This window comes from Typopeltis vanoorti, chromosome 9 (assembly GCF_054136105.1).
Source record: "Typopeltis vanoorti isolate ZY-2024b chromosome 9, IOZ_Tvanoo_1.0, whole genome shotgun sequence".
Classification (NCBI taxonomy): domain Eukaryota; kingdom Metazoa; phylum Arthropoda; class Arachnida; order Uropygi; family Thelyphonidae; genus Typopeltis; species Typopeltis vanoorti.
In genome coordinates this window covers 130,770,001-130,782,348 of record NC_143557.1, presented here as the reverse complement: position 1 = coordinate 130,782,348, position 12,348 = coordinate 130,770,001, and the positions used below count along the sequence as shown (strand labels likewise).

General features: G+C 32.2%; 1 protein-coding gene across 1 annotated transcript in view; it reads left to right on the top strand.

Moving 5' to 3' along the window:
- LOC150103552 (uncharacterized) overlaps positions 1–12,348 on the top strand; it is a 62,520-nt gene that overhangs the window by 46,486 nt on the left and 3,686 nt on the right. The window lies entirely within an intron of this gene.

The following is a 12,348-nucleotide window of genomic DNA, read 5'->3' as shown; positions in this document are numbered from 1 at the left end:
GATGAACACGTGATATCAAAAAGAAATAAGAAAAATTTTCAACAGAAAACCAGACAGCCAATGTTCAGGCTGCTATAGTCACAAAAGCTGTGACTGTAGCATCAGGTTACTACTGTAATTATATCCTTTACAAGCTAGTTATGCCTTCTATTTTAAAAACTCTAAAACCACTAACGATATTTGCAAAATGGTCAAAATCATGGTTCACCTTTCTGAATCAAGTTCTAAGATGAAATCGCAGAATATTCATAACCTTTAGCCCATCATTCATTAATGTGTCATTTATTCTATCAACAATTTACGAGATTTCCTAGTGCCACTTAAATGCTTATCAAGCTCGATTAATCGAAATATTTAATAAATCTATTTCTCCAGTTCATTGTGCGTCTTAATAAACAATTGGCAGTAGAATATGGGGTGGAAGAGAGTCACTGATACCAGTTTCTGAGGGAAAATCTGTAGTTTCACCAGTGTGAGGAAAACTTCGGCAGTCTAAAGGTACACACTTATCAGGAGAAGCAAGGATGATGAAAATTAACCCATGTTTAAGGCGTATGGAGCGTCATCCAGTGATCAAAATGCTGCACACGTTTACAAGAACTCAACATGCCTCATGTGGAAGAGAAATCTGAGAATAAATAAGTAGTTATAAAATTCACCACCAGGAGGCGTTGTGAAGACCAAATGCTGGTATTTGTATATCTCTCAACTCGGCAGATGCCAGGAGGGTTTACAAGATGGACATGAGATTGTTGAACCAGGTGTGCAGAGGATGCAGTTTGTGGCATAACGGGAAAGGCAGCACATTGAACAGAAATAACAAATAGCCAGTGAATGCCTAATGGAAGCGAATAAAAATGTGTTATTCATGCTTGTGTCGCTTTTCTCCTTCTTACACGCAGACTAATTATTACATCTAGATTCGGTACAGCATACAGCGCCCCTGGTGGTGAATATTGGAATGTTTTTCTCAGATATTTCTTCCAGATGACGTACAATGTATTCCCGTAAAGTTTCGCAGCATTTTAATCACTTTCTGTTTCCCCCTAACATATTTTATTTCATACTCTGGCTGCATATCTTCAGATTACAATATTATCTACAATATTATTTTATCTTTAATGACTGATCATTCATTACTATCATTCACGACTTCATTAATCTCAAACAATAAAACTCTCCCGTAGTTCAACACGATAGCAAATCAGATATCTTTTCACTTTTAAAACTATAATATCGCAATATACCATATGTCCAAAAAGAAACCGAATTTTCTTAGAAAATAAAACACAGGTCAATTATAATTATTCAAATAATTTATTTCAAACAATATACTCCCTCAGCTTCGATACAGAGTTTGGCATGGTCGATTAATTCGTTCAATGAGTTTTTTACATCGGTTTTTGTAATGCAGTTGAGGTCGTGGTTACTTCCGCTTGAACGTTTTCATTGGTATCGTCTCGTTTTCCTTTCGTCGGCAAATGAAGTTAGGGGAAGAGAAAGAAGTCATAGGATGCTAAATCAGGTGAATACGGCGAGTGATCCAACACATAAACTTGGTTTTTGCTCAAAAAACTGTCTCAAAATGTTCGAACGATGAGATGGTGCAAATCGCGAATTCAATTTACGAAGGCCCAAACTCTTGGTGAAAATGTTGTACTCAGTTGATTTTGAAATCCGCATTTCATCTTCAATCAATCTCACTGACGATTTCGGGTTTTCTTTGATGAAATCATACCCTTTTTCGATGTTAACTTCGCTCAGTTCAGTTTTTGGACGGCCGGCTTTTCGTCGTCCTCAAGCGTCTCACGACCACTTTGAAATCGCTTAATCCACTCGTAATCTTGAGTACGGGATAGGCATTCATCACCGTATTCTTTCTGAAGCATTTGAAGCGTTCCGGTAAAACGTTTACCAAGTTTAACACAAAGGTCAATCGCAGCTCTTTGTTTGAAATTCATTTTCCGACCGTTCGTCAAAACACGCTGTCACTCTTAATTCTGCGTCTAATGAAACAAATGTCATAAATAGTTAACACAGCACTAATGAATTCGGCTTGCCGCTTTCGAACAAAAATATACAACAGGTGGCGCCACTAGTCTCTTCTATTTTCGAAAAGTTTGGTTTCTTTTTGGAGAGGGAGTGTATATATAATTTCCACTGAATATATTAAGTGGGAACAGTTCCACTGAACACATTCCCCACTGAATATCAAGTAATTTTTAGTACATTAAATTATTAAAAAACTCCTTAAGAATATTTGATTTTAATTCATACCTGACAATGCAAACAAACCAGAACGTTTTACAAAAGAAGAACAAAACTCATTTTTAACCAACTAGTAAAATTAAGCTCTAAACAGGAAAGAAATGTGACTACTTCTTGAAACGTGCAAAATATTGTAATCTTTCACAGGAAATATTTAATATTGATCAAAACCTGAAAAGACACGATCATTAATTAGCTTATATTCACCATTCATTAATACGTTAAGCGTTTTTATTTTGATTTATAAATAAAATTTAAAACTACCTAAAATAAAGAGCCAATAGTGTTCACTTCGGCGATGTAACATTATTTAAATTAAGGGGATATTAATTTATTAAGTAATTTATGGGTGCACCGTTTTTACAACTCGTATAGCAAAGTACAAAAATTCTTTTTGCTATAACCTCAGTATTACCTGGTCTACCTACTTATTGCTGAAACCTCAATAAAAGTTGAAACCGTTCTGGGTAGTGACCTTCCACCATAATGTATAACATCATATATCTCCTAGGATATGTGTTTTACATTATGGGTAATACTAAGAATAGTGATCAGAACTTTCCCCACCTTTGCAACGAGTTTCCCTAGTAATATGTAGTACTAGGGCAACATGCCCTATTAGTAAACTTGCTGCTGAACTATGTGCTTTAGCTTACGCTAAAGCACCGAGTTCATTCGTCGTGTTCTACTACGTGTTGAACTACGTAGTTCAACACGTAGTTTACGCTACAATTCGCCAAAAGTTTTATAGTTTGCTATATTTGGCATGAAATTCTTTGATTCCTATCTTTGAGTTTCTAATTCAGCTTTGAAATAATGTAGGATTTAATATCCCCTTAATTTAAAAAAATTAAAAAAAATCAAAATATTGGTTTCCATTCTTCAGAAATTAGCTCATATCTCGGCAGACCAAAACACGGCAGATAATGGTTACTACATGATATTCCAAATCCAATCTAGTATTGGATTTTATTCGCCAACTGAGAAGGTCAGTTGTGTAAATAGAAGTCTGTTAAGTAAAACCGAATAAATGAGACCAAGTAGTATTGCAGTCACTTCTGTCAAGATCAAGATCAAGATAAGATAAGGAATCATGATGTGATTGGTTGTTGATTTGAGGACGTAATTGTTGGAGTGACCTCATGAGATTGGAATGTTAGGAATTTCCCTGTGGGTATATGTGTCAATGGGTTCAGTTCTTGTATTTTGGTTTGTGTATGGCATTACGGTTGATGGTAGAGATAAGGATTCGTGTTGTGATTGGTGGTACACTCTGAACAAGATCAAGATCAAGATAAGATAAGGAATCATGATATGGGTGTGTGTTGTTATGAGAAGTAGATAAGTGACATCATTTGTTAGTTGTAAATAAGTGACGTCATTTGTTAGTTGTATATAAGTGACGTCATTTGTTAGTTGTAAATAAGTGACGTTATTATTTTGAATGGAAAGAATGATACTAGTGGTTAAGGAATCCTGTCGAAATTGATGGGACACTTCTGACAAGATCAAGATCAACATAAGATAAGGAAATTTAATGTGAATGTTTGTTGTTATGAGATGTAGATAAGTGACGTTATTTGTTAGTTGTAAATAAGTGACGTTATTGTTTTCAATGAAAAGGGGGATATATTAGTGTATAAGGAATCGTGTACGTAATTGGTTTGACACTTCTGACAAGATAAGATAAGGAATCGCGAGATGAACGTTTGTTGTTATAAAGTTTAGAATGTTTGGAATTTCGCTGGAGCCCTTGTCTGTCGAGGACATCACGTGGTGTGTTTGGTGATATTTAGAGATAAGAATCATGACATAATGTTTAGAAATTTCTGGGGAACATATGTCTCTCTGTGATATCACATGGTGTTTTGGTTTGGCTATGGAATTGTGGGCGATGTTTTTGAGATAAGATATCTTGGAATTTCCCATGGTGACACACATCCGTCATTGTCGACATGTTTTGTTTGGTTATGTAATGATGGGTGTACTAATTTCCAATCCATTATGAGGTATTCCTTTCCTGTTAAAGGTGGGGAATTCTTAGAGTATGACGAGATGGCGGGTGTGATTAGGATTTCTGAATAATTTAATTATATACTGGTGTCATTAAACACACATACATACACACACACATACATATTAGACATGAGAAGTCACTAATGTATACATGTTGATACTCTAATATGTACCCTATGATTATTCTTATGTAAAAAAACTATTGAATATTAGAATTACACTTACCAAAAACATATGAGCAGAGATTATTGAAATTACAATTATCAATTGTTATCTTTAAGTTAAAAAAAAATTAATTTATATTTCTTTCCAGAATGGGAATATCTTGGTACTATGCTTTTCTGAATAATTTAATTATATGTTGGTGTCTCTAAGGTATTTTAAAATAATTAAATTAAAATAAACAGACTGTTAAATGGATTACAAAAACTTTTGTATGTATTCTAGAAATTATAATGATAATTTAAACTTATTTACAGCTTTTCTGAATGGCTCTTCTAAATACAAATATTCCAAAAACAAAATATTCCAAAATAGTTGAATTTTATATCCACATCACAGCACAAACACAAAAACCACAAAGAACGAAATTTCTGTAAATACTGTAACCTGAAATAGTTGAGTACTTCTTCCTTTAGATGACAGACCATAGATGCTAAGTTATCGTCATGAGCAATATCCCCCAGTGAGCGGTTTTCTTCAAAGGGTCTTTCATGAAGATGACATGATGCACATCCATAAATTGCAGTATTGTTCAAAAGGTAGCATTTTCTCAGGTTTGGATATTTCTCAAATATTCACATATGACTAAGTGATTAGCATTCACATGTTTGTGATGACACATATCCTAAAATTATTCATTCTTCCTTACCATTGGAATTTATTGTTCTAGTAAATTAATGCTTACATTTACTTTTTTGAAACCAATATTGACTATTATTTTTACCTGCGATTCCTTGTGCTCTTAACCTATTTCTGTAACTGAAATTTATTTATTTTTTCTTTCTTTAGCATCAGTAATTTTAAGTAATATATATTTGTGAGAAACAAAGTTTTTGAACTCGCCATTGCATTTTCTTTTGAGAAATTTCTTTTCCAGCACAACAAATAAATAGTTATTTATTATATTTCAAATGAATATTAGCTCTATAATAAAGACTGTTAATTTCTATGTTATCATTTATTTAACTGTAATATTATTATTATTAACAAATGACTCTGTAAAATAAAATAGCCAAATTCTTATAGTATTGTAACTTTTCAGGTGAAATCTTCTCCACTAAAATTCTGGATATTAATTTAATACCAAATTATTTCGTTTGCTTCCAAGATTTGGCAGTTTTTTAAAATATTTGAGGGCTTGCATGAACAAATAAGACTTTTAATTCAATGAATCAAAAAAAAAATCTCTGGTTACTTTGTGGCATGAAATTTCACAAGGAAAAAAAATGTTAGTCTCCTTCTTAAATTTGTATAACACATCAACAACACCCAATTTTTCATTTAAATTTACACATTTTATTTGAATAAAATATTATTTACAAATTGTATTTACTGAATCTAACAATACAGAAAACAAATAAATAAAAAAATACATCAAAGGTTCTTCCCATGCTTGTGGTATTGCCATTAAATGGTTTTTGACAATGTGACTCTCATCTGAAAGTTAATTTTTCATTTGGTGTTTGTGGGAATTTATTACTGTCGTAAAATTAAAGGTTGTATATTTATTTCTTTGAAACCAATACATATACTTCTGAGAATTATTAAAATCACAGAATCTATCGTTAGTTCTATTAACCTCGTTAATGTTTTTGATTTTTCACTCCTTTGGCAAGTAATATATGATATTTGCATATTGATTCTATCATCCAATTTCTTACTTTGTCCAAATATACTGAACCAATATCCCACTTAAGCTGATGGTTATATTTTATTAACCAAGAATTCTGTTTTTTAACACTTTCATGTAATTCTTTCCAACTACAAGGTGATTTTGTCAATGCATATCTTACAATAATTCCATCAGAAATACAAATTTCTATAGGAAATAAAATTGAACTGTTATTCAAACGTATTGGCAATCAATTATAGCAATGATAACTGAAAATTCTTATTTTTCATCCACTGTCGATTTTTCATAATCGTTTTCCATCATTCTTCTGCTTCTTCTTAGATTACTTCATATGGCACCACAAATAAATAGTTATTTATTATTAGTATTATTATTTCACTGATTATTAGCTCTGATCATATACTTTATGGTAAATTTCGTTTACAAAATTCTAAACTATTAGAACTTTTCACAAAGAAACTTTCAAAGAATTTGTGGCTCACCCATTATTTTTACATTACCAAACCCAAAACACCACAAAACAAAAGAGCAGCTGCAGTGGATGAACCATTACGTTAAGTCTAAAGTCACCTGACTCTATGGTATTTTCTTACAGTACTATTTATACTTACCATGCCCTACCATGACCGTTCCTTCAAAAATGAACCTTTAGCGCACATGACTCAACGACATTGTTTCACATGCTGTTGGATATACTGTTGGTGTGTTTTTATCTTAGTTTGTGTGAGGAAAGGTAAAATTTGTATATGTGTTATCTGGAGAGTACAAACATTTTTCTATGCCTAACGTTAAGAGTTAAAGTCACGTTTTGGGTTAATTAGCTGCTCCCTCTCTCTCTGTAAAACAACCGAATTCTAAGAGTTCAGATTTGCGATTATGTGAACGAATTGTTTTCAGATAACTCAAATAATGTCAATAGGTAGCATTAGACAATTTATAAAATAATCAGTACATGGACATTAGTTTTCAACACTTTTTTTCTCCCGTCCTGGCATTAATTTCACAGTTGTGTTTTTTTTAATAATTAAACGGAATTGCATTAATATATACCGTTGTGGATTTAAATGTCAAGTTCTAATCAGAATAACTGAGTAAAAAATTCACTGTGGGAAAACACAACAACAAAAACACACATCTTTGTTCATTTAAGTTTACAAATCCATATTTTATTTTGCTGAAATACTATTTACAAGTATATTCACTGAGAAAAATTCAAAACATGTAATTACCTAAAAATATTTCACAATATTTAATTTAGACTCTCAACCTTTTCCAAAGAGTTCAATGAATAAAATTCTTGTTACTCACTGTTTCTTGGTTACATTACATCAAAATAGCTGGTCATGCAAAAGAGTTTTTAAATCAGATACCATGGTAACCACACTTCCACACATTTGATATTGTGTCAGCCTTGAAATGACACCATGCCTCCCTAAACATTCTGTCTATTCTTTTGTCAGCAAATATACACAAACAGGTTTCGTAAAATGTTCGTAAATATCCCAAAATAAATAATCTTTATCGAATTGGATAAAATCTTGTAAGTCTAATTTTACCATTGATGAATTTAAATGATTAGTGGTAATTTGCTCCATGATATGAATAGATGGTAATTCAGTTTCCAAAAATAGTAATTTGTTATCAATGTCATACATTTTTGGTGAAAATCTCTCAGCTTCTTCACAACTAATAGAAAAATGTTTACTTCCATCAGCTCCTGTATCATCAAGTATTAGTTCCCCATCTTGGCATTTCAGAATATAATACTCACCAAGATCCATTTCGTAATCAACTCTTCTTTGCAAGTAGCCGAGGATATCAGACCACTTCTTGCATAATTTTATAATAATAATAATTGGTTTCCATCCTTTTAGAGCTAAGTGTAGAGATTTGTCTTGTGCTAATTTCCTGAAGAAAGAAAATTTCAATGACTTTTGTGTCTCACCCATTTTTCCTGGATACCGATTGCCACAACACAATATGATCACTTCACAGGATGAACGAATTGTCGTAACTGCAAAGACACTTCACTGATTTATTTTTCCTTATGGTACTGTTTACCTGACCCTTAACTCTGACCGTTCCTTCCAAAATGAAACTTATGCGCAAAGGATCCACAGACATGTTTCTACATGCTGTTGGATGTGATGTTGATGTGAGATTATCTTACTTTGAGATATCATAGGGCAAATCTTATCTCTGTGGGTCAAAGGATATTCTATATTATTTGTCCTTATTAAGTATTTTATCCTCAAAACGTGTTTTTGATGTTATGTTAGTCCATCTGACTATTTTTCTCACTCATATGTCCGAAATTGTTGGGATGGGAAAAAAATAGCATTAGGTGGTGGAAGTGAAAAAGTTGTCAAGAGGGTGACAGATGTCTTCCCTGCAATGCTCCCCCCCCTAAGCCCATCACCCCCTAGTCTCTCTTCTCGTCTCCAGAAGATGTCTGCTCAGCCTAGTGGAGATTTTGTGGATATCTTTTAGTGATGTCACCTCCAACAGATACTGATAACTTCAGAGGGAAAAAATAGCATTAGCTTATGGAGGTGAAAGGTTAGTCAAGAGGATGACAGAGGACTTACCTGCAATAATTCCCTAACCCCTCCACTCCTCCACAAGATGTCTGCTGAGCCTCGTGGAGATGAGCGAGCTCATCATTTTCAGATATCTTTTAGTGATGTCACCTCCAAATGATACTGATAACTTTTTAGGGAAAAAATAAAAAAATGTGTTTTTTTATTTTTTTTATTTTTATATTTATATTTTTATATTTTTATTATTTTTTATGGTAATCTCCAGATAACACATATACAAATTTTACCTTTTCCCACACAAAGTAAGATAAAAACACGCCAACAGTATATCCAACAACATGTGAAAAAATGTCGTTGAGTCATGTGCGCAAAAGGTTCATTTTTGAAGGAACTGTCAGGGTAGGGCATGGAAAGTGTAAACAGTACTATAAGAAAATACCATAGAGTCAACTGACTTTGGACTTAAGGTAATCGTTCATCCACTGTAGCTGCTGTTTTATGTTGTGGTGTTTTGTGCTTGGTAATGTAAAAATAATGGGTGAGCCACAAATTCTTTGAAAGTTTCTTTGTGAAAAGTTCTAATTGTTTAGAATTTTGTAAACGAAAGTTACCGTAAAGTATACGATCAGAGCTAATATTCCGTGAAATAATAATACTAATAATAAATAACTATTTATTTGTGGTGCCAAATGAAGTAATCTAAGAGGAAGAAGAAGAATGATGGAAAACGATTATGAAAAATTAACAGTGGATGAAAAATACGAATTTTCAGTTATCATTGCTATAATTGATTGCCAATTCTTTTGAATAAGAGTTCAAATTTATTTCCTAAAGAAATTTGTATTTCTGATGGAATTAGTGTAAGATATGCATTGACAAAATCACCTTGTAGTTGGAAAGAATTACTTGAAAGAGTTAAAAAACAGAATTCCTGGTTAATAAAATATAACCATCAGCTTAAGTGGGAAATTGGTTCACTAGCTTTGGACAAACTAAGAGATTGGATGATAGAATCAACATGCAAATATCATATATTACTTGCCAAAGGAAGAGAAAAATCAAAAACATTAACAAGGTTAATAGGGAGGCCTGTTCTTGATTTAAATGAAATTGTATGCCCAAAACATAAAAACATAACGTGTACTTTAAATCCTTTTGGAAACAGAACGAAAGATTCTGTGCTTTTAATAATTCTTTGAGGTATATGTATTGGTTTCAAATAAATAAATATACAACCCTTAATTTTACTACAGCAAAAAATTCCCAATGAACACCAAATGAAAAATTAACTTTCAGATGAGAGTCACATTGTCAAAACCATATGATGGCAATACCACAAGCATGGGAAAAACCTTTGATGTATTTTTTATTTATTTGTTTTCTGTATTGTTAGATTCAGTAAATACAATTTGTAAATAATATTTTATTCAAATAAAATGTGTAAATTTAAATGAAAAATTGGGTGTCGTTGATGTGTTATACAAATTTACGAAGGAGGATAATATTTTTTTTCCTTGTGAAATTTCATGCCACAAAGTAACCAGAGAATTTTTTTTGATTCATTGAATTAAAAGTCTTATTTGTTCATGCAAGCTCTCAAATGTTTCAAGAAACTCAAATCTTGGAAGCAAAAGGAATAATTGGATATTACATTAATTGCCAGAATTTCACCTGAAAAGTTACAATACTGTAAGAATTTGGCTATTTTATTTTACAGATCCATTTGTTAATAATATTACAGTCAAATAAAAGGTAATGTAGAAATTTACAAAGTAGACATTGCAGAGCTAATATTCATTTGAAATAATAAGAAATAGCTATTTATTTGTTGTGCTAGCAAAAGAAATTTCTAAACGAAAACGCAAGAGAAAGTTCAAAAACCTTGTTTCTCATAAATATACATTACTTAAAATTACTAATGCTAAAGAAAGAAAAAATAAATAAATTTCAGTTTCAGAAATAGGTTAAGAGCACAAGGAATCGCAGGTAAAATTAATACTCAATATTGGTTTCAAAAAAGTAATGTAAGCATTAATTTACTAGACCAATAAATTCCGACAGTAACGAAGAATGAATAATTTTAGGATATGTATCATCGCAAACATGTGAATTCTAATCACGTAGTGATATGTAATTATTTGAGAAATATCCAAACTTGAGAAAATGCTACCTTTTGAACAATCCTGCAATTTATGGATGTGACTCATGTCATCTTCATGAAAGACCCTTTGAAGAAAACCGCTCACTGGGGGATATTGCTCATTACGATAACATAGCATCTACAATCTGTAATCCAAAGGACGAAGTACTCAACTATTTCAGGTTACAGTATTTACAGAAATTTCGTTCTTTGTGGTTTTTGTGTTTGTGTTGTGGTATGGATATAAAATTCAACTATTTTTAAATTTTTTTTTTGAAATATCCGTATTTAGAAAGGCCATTAAAGAAAGCTGTAAGTAATTTTAAATTTTCATTAGAATTTCTAGAATACATACAAAAGGTTGTGTAATCCATTTAACTGTCCGTTTATTTTAATTTATTGATTTTAAAATACCGTAGAGACACCAACATATAATTAAATTATTCAGAAAAGCATAGTACCAAGATGATCCCATTCTGGAAGGAAATGTAAATATATTTTTTTAAATATAAGATAACAATTGATAATTGTAATTTCAATAATCACTGTTCGTATGTTTTTGGTAAGTTTAATTCTAATATTGAATAGTTTTTTTACATAAGAATAATCATAGGGTACATATTAGAGTATCAACATGTATACATTAGCGACTTCTCATGTCTAATGTGTGTGTGTGTGTGTGTGTGTATGTGTGTTTAATGATACCAGTATATAATTAAATTATTCAGAAAACCTAATCACACCCGCCATCACGTCATACTCTAAGAATTCTCAACCTTTAACAGGAAAGAAATACCCCATAATGTATTGGAAATTAGTACGCCCATCATTACACAACCAAACAAAACATGATGGACATGTGTCACTCTGATAAATTACAAGTTATCTTATCTCAAAAACATCATTCACAATTCTATAGCCAAACCAAAACAACATGTGATATCACAGAGCGACATATGTTCCCCAGAAATTTCCAAACACATAACGTCATGATTCTTATCTCTAAATATCACCAAACACACCACGTGATGTCCCTGACAGACAAGGACCCCAGCGAAATTCCAAACATTCTAAACTCTATAACAACAAACATTCACATCACGATTCTTTATCTTATCTTGATCTTGTCGGTAGTGTCCCACCGATCACAACACGATTCCTTATACACTGATATACCCCCTTTCCATTCAAAACAATTACGTCACTTATTTACAACTAACAAATGATGTCACTTATCTACATCTCATAACAACACACACCCACCTCACGATTCCTTATCTTATCTTGATCTTGATCTTGTTCAGAGTGTCCCACCAATCACAACATGAATCCTATCTCTACCATCACCCATAATTCCATACGCGAACCAAAATACAATAACTGAAACCATTTACACCTATGCCCACATGGAAATTCTTAATTTCTAATCTTATGTCGTCACGCCCACAATGACGTCATCAAATCAACAACCAATCACGTCACGATTCCTTATCTTATCTTGATCTTGATCTTATCAGAAGTGGGCGCTA